The sequence below is a fragment of the Arachis hypogaea genome, chromosome 19 (assembly GCF_003086295.3).
Source record: "Arachis hypogaea cultivar Tifrunner chromosome 19, arahy.Tifrunner.gnm2.J5K5, whole genome shotgun sequence".
Lineage (NCBI taxonomy): Eukaryota > Viridiplantae > Streptophyta > Magnoliopsida > Fabales > Fabaceae > Arachis > Arachis hypogaea.
The window spans coordinates 87,492,711-87,510,684 of NC_092054.1; the positions used below are offsets into that span (position 1 = coordinate 87,492,711).

The 17,974-nt window shown below is 39.0% G+C and overlaps 1 non-coding gene across 1 annotated transcript; it reads right to left on the reverse strand.

The window, feature by feature from the left end:
- Positions 1 to 12,788: 12,788 nt before the first annotated feature.
- Positions 12,789 to 12,892, reverse strand: LOC112780445 (small nucleolar RNA R71). The gene has a single exon (XR_003191282.1). It is a non-coding gene; the product is annotated as a small nucleolar RNA R71 (small nucleolar RNA).
- Between the last annotated feature and the right edge of the window lie 5,082 nt (positions 12,893 to 17,974).

The following is a 17,974-nucleotide window of genomic DNA, read 5'->3' on the forward strand; positions in this document are numbered from 1 at the left end:
CGATTGGTAAATCGCGCAGTGTCCTTTTCTGGGAAGGCTTTCTCTTTTTCATCGACCTTGATAATCCTCTTAATTCTTTTTGTTGAGGGCTTAACTGCAGTTGAAGATGGCTCAGCCACTAATGCTCTTTTTGTTCCTCTTCTTGCTAGTGGTTTGGGAGTAGCTTTTTCCTTGCCTTTCTTGGTGGCCATCCTAAAAGAAAGAAAAGAAAAAGTATGTTAAAATGTCAAGGGTTAGAGCAAGGAAGAGGGCAGGAAAGGTGGTAATCAATGCACATTAAAAGATGAATGATGTTGACACATGGTCATGACTACATGTGAAAAACAACAATGGAAATATAGCAAGTGCATATGATGACAAATAAATGCAAGGTGTTTATTGGCATGCAGGCAAAGGCATGAGTAGCATAGATCAAGCATTCAATGTCTAAGTTAGATTACCAAGTCTCTCATACTAACAATTTGTTTGTATTAACAATTATATTTATCTAATAATATATAAAAAAAGGTTTTGTGAAAAGCAAGCATATAGAATAGTAGATTAAAATAAATCTCAAAATGGTACACAATGCCATATGGGCATTTTCACAAACACATAGCATGCATGGTGAATAAGCTATTGAAAGTATAGAATTGAACATGCAAGCAACCCTTATAAAATTAATATATAATTTCCAAACAAGTCCTTAACAATCCACAAGCAAATCATAAGGAATAATAATGACCCTAATAAATTTCCAACACCAATTAAAAGAAAAAGAAAGAAAAAAGAAAACATGGATAATGCAAGTAAAAAGAAAAAGAAAAGGAGAAGAAAACATAAAAATAAAAAGAAGAATAGAAAAGTAATGGGAGAAGAATAAAAGAAAAACCTTGGTAATGGTGGTGAGAGAGAGAGAAAGTAGAAAGTGAGAAAGAGGGAAGAAGGAAGGAAAGGGGAAGAAAAAAATAAGGAGGAAAAGAAAAAGTAGGATTTGGGAAAGAGAAAGATAAGATATTTTGGCAAATTAGGATAAGCTGTGCGGCGCTAGTGACGCGGACGCGTGGAGGACGCGTTTGCACGAGTTGTGCTCATATGAATCGACGCGGTCGCATCGGTCACGCGGACGCGTGACTCGTTCGGTGCTACTGGTGCGAGGGCAGCCTCGCACTCGCACAACTCTCTGTTCGAAACTCATTGTTGCCAAATTCCAGGGTTACGCGGTCGCGTGGTGGACGCGATCGCGTGGGTGGCCAATATTGGAATACGACGCGGACGCGTGAGGCACACGTTCGTGTGGTAAGACTTGTGCGTCTAGCGTCAGTCCAACCTCACTCCAGCACAACTTTCGGCAATGCACCCTTTCTTACGTCGATTTTCAAGTCACGTGTCCGCGTGGGTGACGCGAACACGTGGGAGGCATTAATCCCACATGACGCGGACGCGTCAGCGACGCGGTCACGTGGGTCAATTTGTGCCAAAGGAACACCTCTAGCCACGCTCCCGCGTGACTTTCTGTTCGATTTACTTTTCCTTCTTACTCACCTGCGATGCGGACGCGTCGGCGACGCTGTCGCGTCGCGTGCCCCCCCCCCCTTTTTTTAAAAATATGCAAATGAAGATGTAAACTATATGTGCTAATAATGAGAAGATTTATTGAAAAAGAAAACTAAGAAGAAAGAAAGGAACGATCATACCATGGTGGGTTGTCTCCCACCCAGCACTTTGCTTTAACGTCTTTAAGTTGGACGCTCCACTAGCTCAGTCTTCTGCTGTGGGTGGATCCTCCAAGAGGAAAATTTCTAACTCCTTGTTTTTCGTCACCTTCTCACCATGATATAGTTTTAAGCGATGTCCATTAACTTTGATGAATTCAGATCTTGAAGGATGACTCAGGTGGAAAACTCCGTATGGTTCAGCCTTCTCTACTCTGTATGGACCTTCCCATTTTGATCTCAACTTGCCTGGCATGAGCCTCAGTCTAGAGTTGTAAAGGAGGACTAAGTCCCCAGGTTGGAACTCTCTCCTCTTGATGTGCTTATGATGCACAGCCTTCATCTTTTCCTTGTACAGCCTCGAGTTCTCATAAGCTTCTAGGCGAAGGCTTTCCAATTCTTGCAGTTGCAACTTCCTTTCAGCCCCGGCTTTCTCAAATCCCATGTTGCACTCCTTTACTACCCAAAAGGCTTTGTGCTCTACTTCAACTGGGAGGTGACAGGCTTTTCCATAAACTAAGCGGAAGGGACTCATCACAATGGGTGTCTTGTATGCTGTTCTGTATGGCCAGAGTGCATATTGTAGCCTGGTGCTCTAGTATCTTCTATGAGGTTTGACTATCTTCTGCAATATACGCTTTATCTCTCTGTTTGACACCTCGACTTGCCCATTAGTCTGAGGGTGATAGGCTGTTACTACTTTATGAATTATCCCATGCTTGTTCAGTAATTCTGTTAGTCTTCTGTTACAAAAATGGGTGCTTTGATCGCTCACGATTGCTCGTGGTGATCCAAAGCGACAAATAATATGGTTTCTAACAAAGGAAACAACAGTGTTAGCATCATCAGTGCGGGTAGGAATTGCTTTCACCCATTTAGAAACGTAATCTACAACTAACAATATATAAAAATAACCATTAGAATTTGGAAATGGACCCATGAAGTCAATGCCCCAAACATAAAATATTTCACAGAAAAGCATAATCTGTTGGGGCATCTCATCCCTCTTGGATATATTACCAAACTTTTGGCATGGGGAACAAGATTTACAAAATTCAGCAGCATCTTCAAAAAGAGTAGGCCACCAGAATCCACGGTTTTAAAATTTTTCTAGCTGTTCTTTGAGGGCCGAAATGTCCTCCACTCTTAGATGAGTGGCAGGCCTCTAAAATGGACTGGAATTCTGATTGAGGCACACACCGTCTAATTACTTGGTCAGCTCCACATATCCATAAATATGGGTCATCCCATATATAATATTTAGACTCGCTTTTCAGCTTGTCTCTTTGATGCTTAGTAAAGTTTGGAGGAAAAGTGCAGCTAACTAGATAATTAGCTACAGGTGCATACCAAGGGACTACTTCAGATACTGCTTGCAGGTTATCAAATGGAAAATTATCATTTATAGGAGTGGAGGCATCCTTGATGTGCTCAAGGCGACTCAAGTGGTCTGCCACTAGATTCTGGTTACCACTCCTATCCTTAATTTCTAAATCAAATTCTTGTAGTAGCAGTATCCAACGTATAAGCCTTGGTTTGGACTCCTTTTTAGATAATAAATACTTTAGAGCTGTGTGGTCTGAGTACACTACTACTTTAACACCAAGTAAATAGGCTTGGAATTTATCCAGAGCAAAAATAATAGCAAGAAGCTCTTTCTCAGTAGTAGTGTAATTGGACTGAGCAGTGTCTAAAGTCTTAGACGCATAAGCAATTACAAAAGTATCCTTACCTTCACGGTGAGCCAGCGCTGCTCCTACTGCATGGTTGAAAGCATCGCACATGATTTCAAATGGCTGGCTCCAGTCTGGTCCTCTCACAATTGGAGTTTGCGTCAGGGCGGTCTTCAGTCTATCAAACGCTTGTTTGCAATCCTCACTGAACTCAAACTCAATATCTTTCTGCAGTAGCCTGGATAAGGGTAGTGCTACCTTACTAAAGTCCTTAATGAATCTCCGGTAAAAATCTGCATGGCCAAGGAACGAATGGACTTCCCTCACAGAGGAGGGGTAAGGTAAACTAGAAATAACATCCACCTTTGCTGGATCTATAGAAATGCCAGTATTAGACACAATATGTCCTAGTACAATCCCTTGTTTTACCATAAAGTGACATTTTTCAAAATTCAATACAAGGTTTGTACTGACACATATATCTAATACTCTAGATAAACTATCTAAGCAAAGGCTAAATGAATCACCATAAATGCTAAAATCATCCATAAAAACCTCCATACAGCTTTCAATAAGGTCAGAGAAAAGACTTATCATGCACCTTTGGAAAGTAGCTGGTGAATTGCACAAGCCAAAGGGCATTCTCTTATAAGCATAAGTGCCAAAAGGACATGTAAAAGTAGTCTTTTTCTGATCTTCAAGAGCTATATGGATTTGAAAATAGCCTGTATAACCATCTAAAAAGCAATAATGGGATTTACCTGACAGGCGATCAAGCATCTGATCAATGAATGGCAAGGGGTAATGATCCTTGCGAGTGGCTTGGTTGAGACGCCTATAGTCAATGCAAACTCTCCATGAATTCTGCACTCTAGTTGTCAGAAGCTCTCCATGCTCATTTCTTACTGTTGTGATTCCAGACTTCTTGGGCACCACTTGTACTGGACTGACCCATTCGCTATCTGAGATGGGGTAAATGATATCTGCTTCAAGTAGCCTGGTCACTTCTTTCTTGACAACTTCTATGATGGTGGGATTCAGTCTTCTCTGAGGTTGACGGACGGACTTTTCTCCCTCTTCTAGGAATATTCTGTGCTCACAAACTTGAGGGCTGATGCCTACTATATCTACCAAGCTCCACCCAATTGCTTTCTTGTGTCTCCTCAGCACACTGAGTAGCTGTTCTTCTTGTTGGGAAGTGAGTTCCCTTGCAATGATGACTGGAAACTTCTGCTTGTCCTCAAGGTAAGCATACTTGAGGTGTGGAAGGAGGGTCTTTAATTCCAATCTCTGCTCATGGCCAGGCTCTAGATCATCCGGAGCTGGTAATAATGGCAAAGTGCCCTCATTGCCCTCTGAAAGTGTCCCCACACTTGGACCTTGTCCTGTATACTTCTCTTCTAATTTCTCCTGGTGAACTTCAGCCATGGTTTCATCTATGATGTCACACTGGGAGATAGAATGATCATCCGGAGGGTGCTCCAGAGCTCCATTTAAAATGAACTTCACTATTCTGCCATCTATTTCAAAAGAATAAGTTCCAGAAAATGCGTCCATCTTGAACTTTGAAGTCTTCAGGAATGGTCTTCCAAGCAGGATTGATGATGGCCTTCCTGAGTCATTAGGGGCATCTCCAGGATATAGAAGTCAATGGGAAATATGAGTCCCTTAATGCTCATTAATACATCTTCAGCAACTCCAACCACTGTAATAATGCTTTTATCTGCTAACACAAAACGAGCTGCCGACCTTTTTAAGGGAAGGAGACTCAAATTATCATATATAGACAAAGGCATTATACTAACACATGCTCCTAAATCACACGTGCAGTCAGAAAATATCACTCCACCAATAGTACAATTAACCATACATGGGCCTGGATCACTACACTTTTCAGGTATACCCCCCATTAAAGCAGATATAGAACTACCTAAAGGAATAGTTTCTAATTCATTAATTTTGTCTTTATGTATACATAAATCTTTTAGAAACTTTGCGTATTTAGGTACCTGCTGAATAACATCAAAAAGGGGAACAGTTACCTCAACCTTTTTGAATATTTCTACCATTTTGGGATCAAGTTCCATATGCTTCCTGGGCTTCCTTGCAATTTGTGGAAATGGAATAGGAAGGGCGTTTTCTGCAGGGTCTGCATCCTTTGATGCTTCCTTTTGTGGTTGAGCTTCTTCTTTTTCAACCATGTCTTATATGTCCTCTTCTTCTTCAGCATCATCTACTTCCACCACCTCTTCAGCTGAGGCGTGTTCTGATGGGATTGGCTCCTCCTGATTCCTCTCTTGCAGTGTGGTTTCGGACCTTAGGGTGATGGCATTGATGCCACCCTTTGGATTGGGTAAGGGTTGAGAAGGAATTCCACTGGAGCTTGCATATTGAGTGTTTGAAGTATTTGAAGTATTGGGTGATGCCAGCTGAGAGATGAGAGCTTGTATAGCGGATGCTAGGCCATTAACTGAACTTTCCACGTTCTTTTGTCCTTGCGCAATGGCTTGAAGAGCCTCGTCACTCGGAGAGGAATTAGATTGAGTGATCTACGGAACTTGTTGTTGGTTGTGCTGTGGTCCTTGGGACTGCCTCAGGTGAGGTGCCCTGTAAGGCTGGTTATGGTTCTGCTGCCTGTTGTTATTATTATTCCACCTTTGGTATCCTTGATTGTCTCTACCTCCTCTGTTATTGTTGTCCCTTCAACTCTGGTTAGAATTATCTCTCCAACCTTGGTTGGAATTGTCTTGCCATCCATGGTTGTAGCTGCCACCTTGATTGTATCCTTGGTTGGGGCGATCATAGAAGTTATGAGTGGCCGCCACAACGTTGTCTTCTTGCTGGAGCTGCGGATATTCGTCAGTGTAATGGCTATAATCAGCACAGGTCCCGCACACTCTCTGTGGGACTAACTGTTGGCTTTGCTGCACTTGCTGTTAATTCAACTGCATCTGCTTCAGTAAGTTGGTCATTTCGCATATACTCTGAGTCAGAGCAGTAGTTTTCTTGCTAGAAGATACCTCTGCAACAGCTTTTGACCGGCCTTGTTTCTGATTGTGATTCCTAGTAGATTCAGCCAAGTCGCTGATCAATTGCCATGCCTCATCAGTGGTCTTGTACTTTTTCATAGACCCATTGCTAGCACTTTCCAATGTGGTCTTATCTTGGGGCCTTATGTCCTGTGTGACGTAGCTGAGCAACACTATCTTGTTAATCATATGGTGGGGGCATGCTTCCAGAAGGTTGTTGAAGTGCTCCCAGTATTCATAGAGAGTCTCGGACTCGTCCTGAAAAATCATGGAAATGTCTTTCCTCAGTTTATCAGTAACTTCAGCTGGAAAGAATTTTTCCAAAAATTCTCTTCTAAGCGTATCCCAGTCAGAAAAAGTTGCTGCGGGTTGAGTGTAGTACCACTCTCTCGCCTTTCTCTCAAGAGAGAATGGGAAATCTTTCAACAGAATAGAAGTTTCATCTACACCATCACGCCTGACAGTAGAACAGGCTGCTTGGAAGTCCCTAAGGTGCTTGATAGGCTCTTGAGCAGGTAAGCCATGAAACTTGGGCATCAAGTTGAGCAATGCAGTCTTTATTTCAAAATCTGTAGCCACTGCTGGATGATGCGCTTGAAACGGTTGCATTGTAAAATCAGGGGCTCCAGCCTCCTGGATAGTAACTATTCTAGGTGCTGCCATGTCACCTGCACGTAAATCAACCGAATCAGTAGAACGGGGGCTTGTTTCTTCCTTACGTGACATTTCAGATTCGCCCTCGGAGAGGACTAACTGATGCCGAGCTTGCCTTATACGTGAAATAGTTCTTTCGATCTCAGGATCAAATACTGACAAGCTTGGATCAGGAAGTGAACGCGTCATTTAACGAAAGAAACATGCAGCTCATAGTAGCAAAATAAAATAAAATGCAAATAAATAAATTCCAATCAATAACTCAGCACTCTATTGCAACTCCCCGGCAACGGCGCCAAAAATTGACGTGGCAGAAATTGGTGAGTTAAGAAATTATTATAAGAGATACGTTGCAAGTACAGTTCTTAACCAACCGAAAATCCGCTTATCAATTTAGAAGGGGTTGTCACAAAATTAGAATTAAAATACTGGGAGTATGAATCCCAGGTCATCTCCCAACAAGTTGCAGAAAGGTGTGCTATTTTATTAATCAGATGTTTTCCAAAATAGTTTGAGTTGATAAATAGGAAATTAAATCAGAGAATTTATGTAATTTAAATAAAAGCCTTGACCGGGAGTAGATTAGTTGGAAGCCCTATCCTTGATGGAGTTCTCTCAAGATCAAAGTGATAATTAAAGGTTGTTCCGCTTAGTTATCCTTTACTAGGTAGAGGAAAGTCAAGCAAGTTGGAAGGCAACTTCTATTCACAAGTCTTAATCATCTCCCTTAGGAAGGATTAGTGTCAGTGACTAGAGGGCAATCCAACAATAAACCCAATTACAATTTTTCTCTTGATCGTTCCAACTCAATGTTCTCCTTTTAATCATCTCCCAATCAAGTTATGGAACTACTCGCTCATTATGAATATAAACTTCGCAAAATAAGAAATGGAAGTAAAGAAAGACATGATAAATAATAATCAAAAGGATAAATTAAAATAAAAATAATTCTTGTATTAATAAATTCTAAAAATAATCCAATAGTAACTCTGAAGAAATTAAGGATATGGAAGAGTAAGTGACAAGTAAGGAAACAAACTAGAATGACGAAGTCTTGACAGAGGTAATAACTCTTCTCAATATCCCAATCCAAAAAGCAATAAAATCAAAATCTTAAGAACTATGAATGTGTAGAGAGAAAACCTAGAGGAGGAGTAAAATTAGATTCTAAAAACTAAAATTATGTGGAATGATTCTTCTTCTCTGGTCTCTGCATGTTCCCTGGCTCTAATATGCTTTTTTGGGCCGAAAACTGGGTCAAAACAGGGCCCGAAATTGCCCCCAGCGAATTCTGCAGATTCTGCAGATCGCGCTTGTCACACGATTGCGTCATCCAGGTGTTTGCATCATCCAGCATTTTGCCTTGCCACGCGTGCGCATCGTCCACGCATTCGTGTCACTTGTGCAGTTTCCAATCCATGCGTTCGCGCCAGGCATGCGGGCGCTTCACTACAATTTTCTCTATTTCGCGCGGTCGCGTGAGCCATGCGTCCGTGTCACTTCTCGCTGGTCATCTCCTCCATTTCTTGTGTTCCTTCCATTTTTGCAAGCCTCCTCTCCAATTTCCAAGTTATTCATGCCCTATAAAGCCTGAAACACTTAACACACAGATCACGGCATCGAATGGAATAAAGGAGAATTAAAATATATAATTAAAAGTCTTCTAGGAAGCAAGTTTTCAACCATGGAGTAATTTTGGGAAGCAATTGTAAATACATGCTAATTTAATGAATAAGTGGGCAAAGATTTGATAAAACCACACAATTAAACACTATAAACCGTAAAATAATGGTTTATCAACTGCAGATGCTGTTGGATTCTGACCCTCCTGCACTCGAAGTAGATTTTCTGGAGCTACAGAAGCCCAACTGGCGCGCTCTCAATTGCTTTGGAAAGTAGACATCTTGGGATTTCCAGAAATATATAATAGTCCATACTTTTCCCGAGATTTGATGGCCCAAACTGGTGTTCAACACCAGCCAAAGACCCTTTTCTAGCGTAAAACGCCAGAACTGGCACCAGAACTGGAGTTAAACGCCCAAACTGGCATCCAAGCTGTTTAACTCTAGAAATGGCCTATGCACGTGTAAAACTCAATGCTCAGCCCAAGCACACACCAAGTGGGCCCTGGAAGTGGATTTCTGCATTATCTGCACTTAGTTACTTATTTTCTGTAATCCCTAGTAACTAGTTTAGTATAAATAGCACTTTTTACTATTGTATTCATATAATCATACCTTAACTTATGCCATTGTTCACGTTTGGAGGCTGGCCTCACGGTCATGCCTAGACCTCTTTTCACTTATGTATTTTCTACAGTGGAGTTTCTACAGCCCATATATTAAGGTGTGGAGCTCTGCTGTTCTTCATGAATTAATGCAAGAACTATTGTTTTTCTTTTAATTCACGCTTACTTCTTCTCCAAGATATACTCTCGTACTTAATTCAGTTAAGTCAGAATGAAGGGGTGACCCGTGACAATCACCCAATCTTCGTTACTCGCTTAGCCAAGATCCGCGTGCCTGATAACCACAAGTGGTCTACATGATGTTCAACGTAGTCATTGGATGACAGCCGGAGTATATTCTCTTGGGTCTCAAATTCTCGATTTGCATCATCTCTCCTGATAACAGAGCATCCGAATTCGTGATTAGAACCTTCGTGGTATAGGCTAGAACCAATTGGCAGCCATTCCTGAGATCCGGAAAGTCTACACCTTGTCTGTGGTATTCTGAGTAGGATTTGGAAAGGGATGACTGTGACGAGCTTCAAACTTACGAATGTTGGGCGCAATGACAGTGTGCAAAAGGACAAGGGTCCTATTCCGACGCTAGCGGGAACCGACAGATGATTAGTCGTGCGGTAGCTGTACTTGGTATTTTTCATCCGAGATGAGAAATCAGACAGTTGATTAGCCGTGCAGAGATCGTACATGGTATTTTTCATCTGAGAGGATCAAACAGCTTGCCATGGAAGGAAGCACGCATGATTGGAAGAAGACAATAGGAAAGCAGAGGTTCAGAAGCAACAAAAGCATCTCCAAACGCTTATCTGAAATTTCCACCAATGAATTACATAAGTATCTTTATTTTATTTTATGTTTTATTTATCTTTTAATTATCTAAACCTCATAACCAATTGAATCCGGCTGAATAAGATTTACAAGATGACCATAGCTTGCTTCAAGCCGACAATCTCCGTGGGATCGATCCTTACTCACGTAAGGTATTACTTAGACGACCCAGTGCACTTGCTGGTTAGTTGTGCGGAGTTGTGAAAAGTGTGAGTCACAATTTCGTGCATCAAGTTTATGGCACCGTTGCCAGGGATTGTTTGAGTTTGGAGAACTGATGGTTCATCTTGTTGCTTAGATTAGGTAATTTTATTTTATGTTTAAGCTTTTTTATTTTTAATTCCAAAAAATCATTCAAGGAAAAAAAAACAAAAAAAATATGTGTTTTCGAAAATCATCATTCAAAAATTTTTAAGAATGAATTCTAGAGTTTCATGAGATATGTTGAAGCCTGGCTAGCTGTTAAGCCGTGTCTAATCTTTCGGACTGAGGTTTCCACTTTCCATTGTAGAAAGGGCATGTCTGTATTTGTTATGCTAAAGCTTGGCTGGCCTTTTGGCCATGTCTAATTCTTTTGGACCGAAGCTTTAGACTAAACATTGCACGAATCCTGGAATTCTTATTAAAAATTTTGAATTTCTTTTCTTTTTCCAAAATAATTTCTAAAAATATACAAAAAATTAATAAAATCATAAAAGCAAAAAAAAAAATTTGTGTTTCTTGTTTAAGTCTTGTGTCAAATTTTAAGTTTGGTGTCAATTGCTTATTTTTAATTTTTCTTTAATTTTCGATAATTCATCATGTGTTCTTTCTTGATCTTCAAGTTGTTCTTGATGATTTTCCTTGTTTGATCTTTAATTTTTCTTGTTTTGTGTCTTTTGTTGTTTTTCATATGCATTTTCAAATTCATAGTGTCTAAACATTAAAAATTTCTAAGTTTGGTGTCTTGCATTTGTTTCTTTTCTTAAAAATTTTCAAAAATATGTTCTTGATGTTCATCATGATCTTCAAAGTGTTCTTGGTATTCATCTTGACATTCAAAGTGTTCTTGCATGCATTATTTGTTTTGATCTCAAATTCTTATGTCTTATGTCATTTTGTTATTTTTCTCTTTTCTCATTAATTCAAAAAAAATAAAAAATAATATATTTCCCTTATTTTACTCATAAATTTTGAAATTTTGGGTTGACTTAGTCTAAAATTTTCAAAATTTAGTTGTTTCTTGTTAGTCAAGTCAAAATTTCAACTTTAAAACTTTATCTTTTCAAATCTTTTTCAAAAATCAAATCTTTTTCATTTTTCTTCTTAACATTTTTGAATTTCTTAAATAAATTCTCAAAATCTTTTTCTTATTTTTATTTCATATTTTCGAAAACTTTACTAACAATTAATGTTTTGATTCAAAAATTTCAAGTTTGTTACTTTCCTGTTAAGAAAGGTTCAATCTTAAAATTCTAGAATAATATCTTTTAGTTTCTTGTTAGTCAAGTCATCAACTTTAATTTTAAAAATCAAATCTTTTTAAATTTTTTTTTTCAAATCTTTTTCAAAATAAATTTCAATCATATCTTTTTCAAAATTTAATTTCAAAATCTTTTTCTAACTTCTTATCTTTTCAAAATTTATTTTCAAATCTTTTTCAATTAACCACTTGACTTGTTTGTTTTAATTTTAAAAAAGTTTACTATTTCTTATCTTTTTCCCAAAAGAAATAAAAGCAAATTGAAAATTACTTAACTATTTTTTCACATATCATTTTCTAAAACAACTAACCACTTTTTCAAAATTCTTTTTAATTAACTAATTGTTTTAAATTCTAATTTTATTTTATTTCTTTTCTTAAATTTTGAATTCTAACTTATAATTAAAATAAAAATAAAAATATTTTTTTTTCTTTTTAAAATTCGAATACTCTCTCTCTCATCTCTTTCTATTTATTTAATTATTTACTAACACTTCTCTTCTACTCATAATTTGAACCATCTCCCTCTCTTTGTATTCGAATTCCTCTTATTCTCTCTCTACCTCATTCTTCTATTCTTATATTCTTATACTCACATAAAGGAATCTCTATACCGTGACATAGAAAATTTCTCTTCTTTTCTGTTCTTTTCTTTTTCATATGAGCAGGAACAAGGATAAGAACATTCTTGTTGAAGCTGATCCTGAACCTGAAAGGACTCTGAAGAGGAAGTTAAGAGAGGCTAAAGCACAACACTCTGGAGAGGACCTTACAGAAATTTTCAAAAAAGAAGAAGACATGGCAGCCAAAAATAACAACAATGGTGGAGATGCAATGAAGATGCTTGGGGACTTTACTGCACCAACTTCTGACTTCTATGGAAGAAGCATCTCAATTCCTACAATTGGAGCAAACAACTTTGAGCTTAAGCCTCAATTAGTTTCTCTAATGCAACATAATTGCAAGTTTCATGGACTTTCATTGGAAGATCCTCATCAGTTCTTAGCTAAATTCTTGCAAATTTGTGATACTGTTAAGACCAATGAGATTAATCCCGAGGTCTACAGACTTATGCTTTTCCCCTTTGCTGTAAGAGACAGAGCTAGGATATGGTTAGACTCACAACCCAAAGAAAGCCTGAACTCTTGGGAAAAGTTGGTCAATACCTTCTTGGCCAAATTCTTTTCACCTCAAAAGATGAGCAAGCTCAGAGTGGAAGTCCAAACCTTCAGACAGAAGGAAGGTGAATCCCTCTATGAAGCTTGGGAAAGATACAAGCAATTGATCAGAAGGTGTCCTTCTGACATGCTTTCAGAATGGAGCATCTTATGTATATTCTATGATGGTCTGTCTGAATTGTCCAAGATGTCATTGGATCACTCTGCTAGTGGATCTCTTCATCTGAAGAAAATGCCTGCAGAAGCTCAGGAACTCATTGAAGTGGTTACAAATAACCAGTTCATGTATACTTCTGAACGAAATCCTGTGAATAATGGGATGACTCAGAAGAAAGGAGTTCTTGAGATTGATACTTTGAATGCCATATTGGCACAGAATAAAATATTGACTCAGCAAGTCAATATGATTTCTCAGAATCTGACTGGAATGAAAGCTGCATCCGGCAGTCCTAAAGAAGCTTCCTCTGAAGGAGAAGCTTATGACCCTGAGAATCTTGGAATGGAAGAAGTAAATTACATGGGAGAATGATAGCACGGAAACTTGTCTCTCAACAATTTTCCTTCGGCAAGTATTGATGACAAGTCATCCTAGCCTAGTTTCACTAGTCTTTTTCCTTTGTTTTCATTTAGTTTTATGCACTTTCTTAAGCCACAAGTAAGCCAATTGGGTGGAATTTCATGTTTCCTTAGATTCAATCAACTATGGATGAATTGATGCATTTTCATGAGTTTTATGCCATAATTGCTTATATGACAAGAAAAAGAATAACTCTCATGATTAGAGCATAGCTTTGATGCAATTGTTGGTTGATGATAGGTAGAAGAAAGCTTGGAAGAAGGTTGAGGAAAACGGTGATAGCAAGAGGCAAGAGGAAGGACTCACGTTTGAGCCAAAGTTTGCCTCAAACTTGGGCTCAAACGTGAGGAAGAGTGCAACCACACCCTAGAGAAGAGCCAACATTTGCGCCAACGTTTGCCTCAAACGTTGAGGCAAACGTTGGCTGAAGAAGGAGCAAGGGAGGGCAACGTTTGCGCCAACGTTTGCCTCAAACGTGAGGTCAAACATTGGCGCCAAAAAGAAGAGAAAGAGCACTCCTGGGCATGGCAATGTTTGAGCCAACGTTTGCCTCAAACGTGAGGTCAAACATTGGCTACATTTTGGCAAGGAAGAGCAAGCAAAAGCACCCCTGAAGCAAGCCAACGTTTGCGCCAACGTTTGCCTCAAACGTGAGGTCAAACGTTGGCGCCATTTTAGCATGAAGAAGAGTCCATGATTTATGAGTAATTTTGCCACGTTTGCGCCAACGTTTGCCTCAAACGTTAGGCCAAACGTTGGCCAAAAAGAGAGCATGGGGAGATCCACGTTTGAGCTCACGTTTGACCTCAAACGTTGAGCCAAACGTGGATGACAGCATCTTGGCCTAGCTGCATAATTTTACACAAGTGACGTTTGAGTCAACGTTTGCCTCAAACGTTGACTCAAACGTGAATGGTTCATGGCCCGGTTCACTAATGGATTTCTTCCCAACACCAAGAGCAATCAACGGAGGCTACTATCAACCCAATTCCATCAAGACTAAAGGCCCAATTCAAGGCTTAATGATCATTTGAAGAAAGTGTATAAATAGCTTAGGATTTGAAGTTTTAGGGAGCTTTTTTTCTTTAGAGTTTTCTTTAAGAATTTTTATAGTATTCACAGTAGAGAACTTTTGGGTTTTGAGCTATTTGGAGATTTAGAGTCTTGGGTGTTGAAGAATTGAGGAAATTCTGTCTCAATCTCACCTTGAGATCTCTTTCTGTTTCTTTCACTGCACCATTGGAGAATTTAGATTTGATTCCAAGTTTTCTTCTATGTTGATTTCTAATCTCTTGCAATTAAATTCTAAACTTGGATCTAAGAAGGCAGTGAGATCTAGACTTGGTTATCTAGTCTCCTTGAGTCCTGAGATCTACATCTTTCAATTTCAATTTCCTTGCTCCATTGCTACACCAAGTTTATTTTCATTTGCATTTAAGATCCTGTTTAATTGAATCCAGCTTCTACGTTTCTGTTTGTTGAGATTTACTGTTTTCTTGTTTAATTTTTGCAATCCCACATCCCTGATCCATTTACAATTCAAGCCATTTACGTTTCTTGCACTCTAAGATTCTGCAATTTACATTTCTTGCGTACTAAGTTTCTGCCATTTAATTTCTTGTTCTTTAAGATTCAGCACTTTTATTTTCTGTTCTCTTTAATTTCCTGCAATTTACCCCTCTCCCTTTACTTTTCATGCAATTTAATTTCTGTTAATCACAAATCACTCAACCAACACTTGATCCGCTTGACTAAATCAACCACTAAACTAAAATTGCTCAATCCTTCAATCCTTGTGGGATCGACCTCACTCCCGTGAGTTTTATTACTTGATGTGACCCGGTACACTTGCCGGTGAGTTTTGTGTCGGATCGTTTTCCGCACATCAAGTTTTTGGTGCCGTTGCCGGGGATTGAATAGATTGACAATGATTAAGTGAGGTGGTAGTTTAGATCAAGCACTTTTTCTTTAATTTTTGACTAACCCACTAACTGTTTGAAGTTTTGTCTCAACTAACTATACTCAATTTTCAAGAGTACCACTGTGTGTTCTGTTTGTTGATTTATATGTCACAGGAAAGAAGAGAGGCCAGAGGGAAGGATATCATTGAAGAAGGAGTTTCTGAGAAAGAAGAACACCACAACATGAAGCCGCAACTCATTACACTAATCAAGAACAATTGTTCCTATGGTAGAAGTCCATTGGAGGATCCTAAACAGCACCTATCCATTTTTCTGAGGACTTGTGGTGCTGTCAATCTCAATAGTGTAAATCATGATACCTATAAGCTCTTGTTATTTCCTTTCTCACTGAAGGATGAAGCGGCACAATGGCTTGAAACCTTTCCCCAAGGAAGTATCACTAGTTGGGATGATTTGGTTGCCAAGTTTCTAGCCAAATTCTCCTCATCCCAACAAAACATCAAGATGAAAGAGGGAATACATCCATTCATACAAGGAGAGGAAGAACCTTTGTTCAAAGCATGGGAAAGATACAAGAAAGCAAGTGACAAAGTGGGTTTCCAAGCGTTCTATGAAGGATTAACCTCAGAAACAAGAAGAGCGGTGGACTACTTCTCAGATGGCCTACTCAAAGCAACAGCAACTGGCCAAGGAACTGCAGAGTTCAATGACAAAAGAGCCAATAACCAACACTCATTTGAGACACCACAGAATGCAATTTCAGAAAAGGAAGTAATGAATCTTGAAGGAGTGAAGGCAGTCATGAATCAAAACAAACAGCTACACCAGCAAACTCAGCAACAATTGGAGTCAATAGCTAGACAAATCGATTTTCTACATTCTACTATAGTGAATGCACAATTTCCACCATGGAAGCCACATTCTTACCTAAGAATGAGGGAATCTCAACAGTAGAAACAAAGGGACTTCAACTACAACAACCCCAACTTCCCAAACCTACAAAAACACCACCATACCAACAACAATCACTACATACCACCACACTACCCACCCTTCCAACCCCCAACAACCCACAACCAAATAATCTCACAAGACTCTCAGAGGATCACCAATCTGGAGATCTTAATAGAGAGAATGATGAAACACCAAGAGGTGACAATGAAGAACCAGGAAGCCTCAGTCAGAAGAATCGAGAAGCAAATGCAACAACTGGCTAAGAACCTCGCAGAAATGGGTGAGAAGAGTGCTAAAGGAAAAGAATCACACATCCAGGATGAGCATCACAGAGCAAAGCCTCACTTAGGAGGACAATGGGACAAGGAGAAGGAAGCTCAGAATCTGAGCTGAGCAAGCATAGAGGATGTCAAGCTAATGACAATAAAGAAGCGCTTGTTGGGAGGCAACCCAACCTGAGGTAGTTCTCTTTTCATAGCTATTTTAATAAAAAGGTTAATTAACTTCATCTATATTGCAAGAAGCTAAGTTTGGTGTTACACACCAAAACAATATAAAGGAGAATGAAGGATTCTAAGTTTGGTGTTCCACCAAAATCCCATCATAAAACACATTCTCACTTTCTGCATAATGCTAGCTTCAAGCATCTAGACGAACTAGTTAACTATTCTGCTATTTCCTAGTTTTTAGTTCTATTGCTTTTGAAAAAGAAAAAGAGTTTCACACATGGTTAATCTGATGCATGAGAACCATTGGCAAGGTGCTAAGTTTGGTGTTCCCACACCAAAGTAAGTTCAAAGGCCCACAAATAAATTATGCATGCTAACCAATTTTCAAGTGCTTGGGGAACAAGCAACTTTCAATATCATTGCAGAGCACCATACAAACTTTTGGAAGATTTAGCATCATCAATCAAAGAGGTGAAAGAGGAATGTGAAGACCAGCAATGATGATGAGGAAGAGGACATCAAGTAAACTCCAAAAGGTTGTATTGTTCATTATCAGATATTGCTGTGATTGAAAGTGATATTATACCCCTGTCTGTCCTTCTGTCTAGTATAGTTTTACTGCAATTCAAGAATCAAGATGCTTGACCATTTACAACACTATACTCTCCAAACTTGTTTGCACTCAATATTTCAAAAATGCATCACATGAAAGTTCTTTGAAAAGAAGAAACGAGGAATTAAACAATTTTGAGGCAAGCAAAAGATTAGAAAAAGTGGTGGTTCTAGTTGTATGATTATGTATTGAGGTTGCATGCTTATGAAAACTTGCATGAGAGCTCATAGGCGGGATATAGAGTTCAAAGAAGTGTTGTGGAGATTCTCAAATATTTATTGATCCAAGAAGCAGCAAACAAAATAAAAGAAAATAAAGAAAATACAAAAACAAAAAGAACATGGCCCAAGGCTCTAAGCATCAATTACTAGGCAAAAAAAAAAAAAGAAGAAAGAAACAAGAACTCAAAGAGTTGTTATCCTAGTAAATGCTTGTGGTCGAACTGTGTCAAAGAGAGAGGCTTGAGCAAGTAAATCCTAAGGGGTGCTTCAACACCTAATACCTTAAAACCAACTGGTGTAGGAGTATTGATTGAAAGTTTATCTAAAGAGCCGCTTTGAGACATGACACTTAGAGTCAAGGCCAAAGCACAGAAACGATAAGCTGCTTCAAGGTGATTACCTATAGAGAGATCTCCATGATATTATTTGGATGAAAGTTCTAAGACCTAAGACTCCCAAGATGTAGGGACTAGTA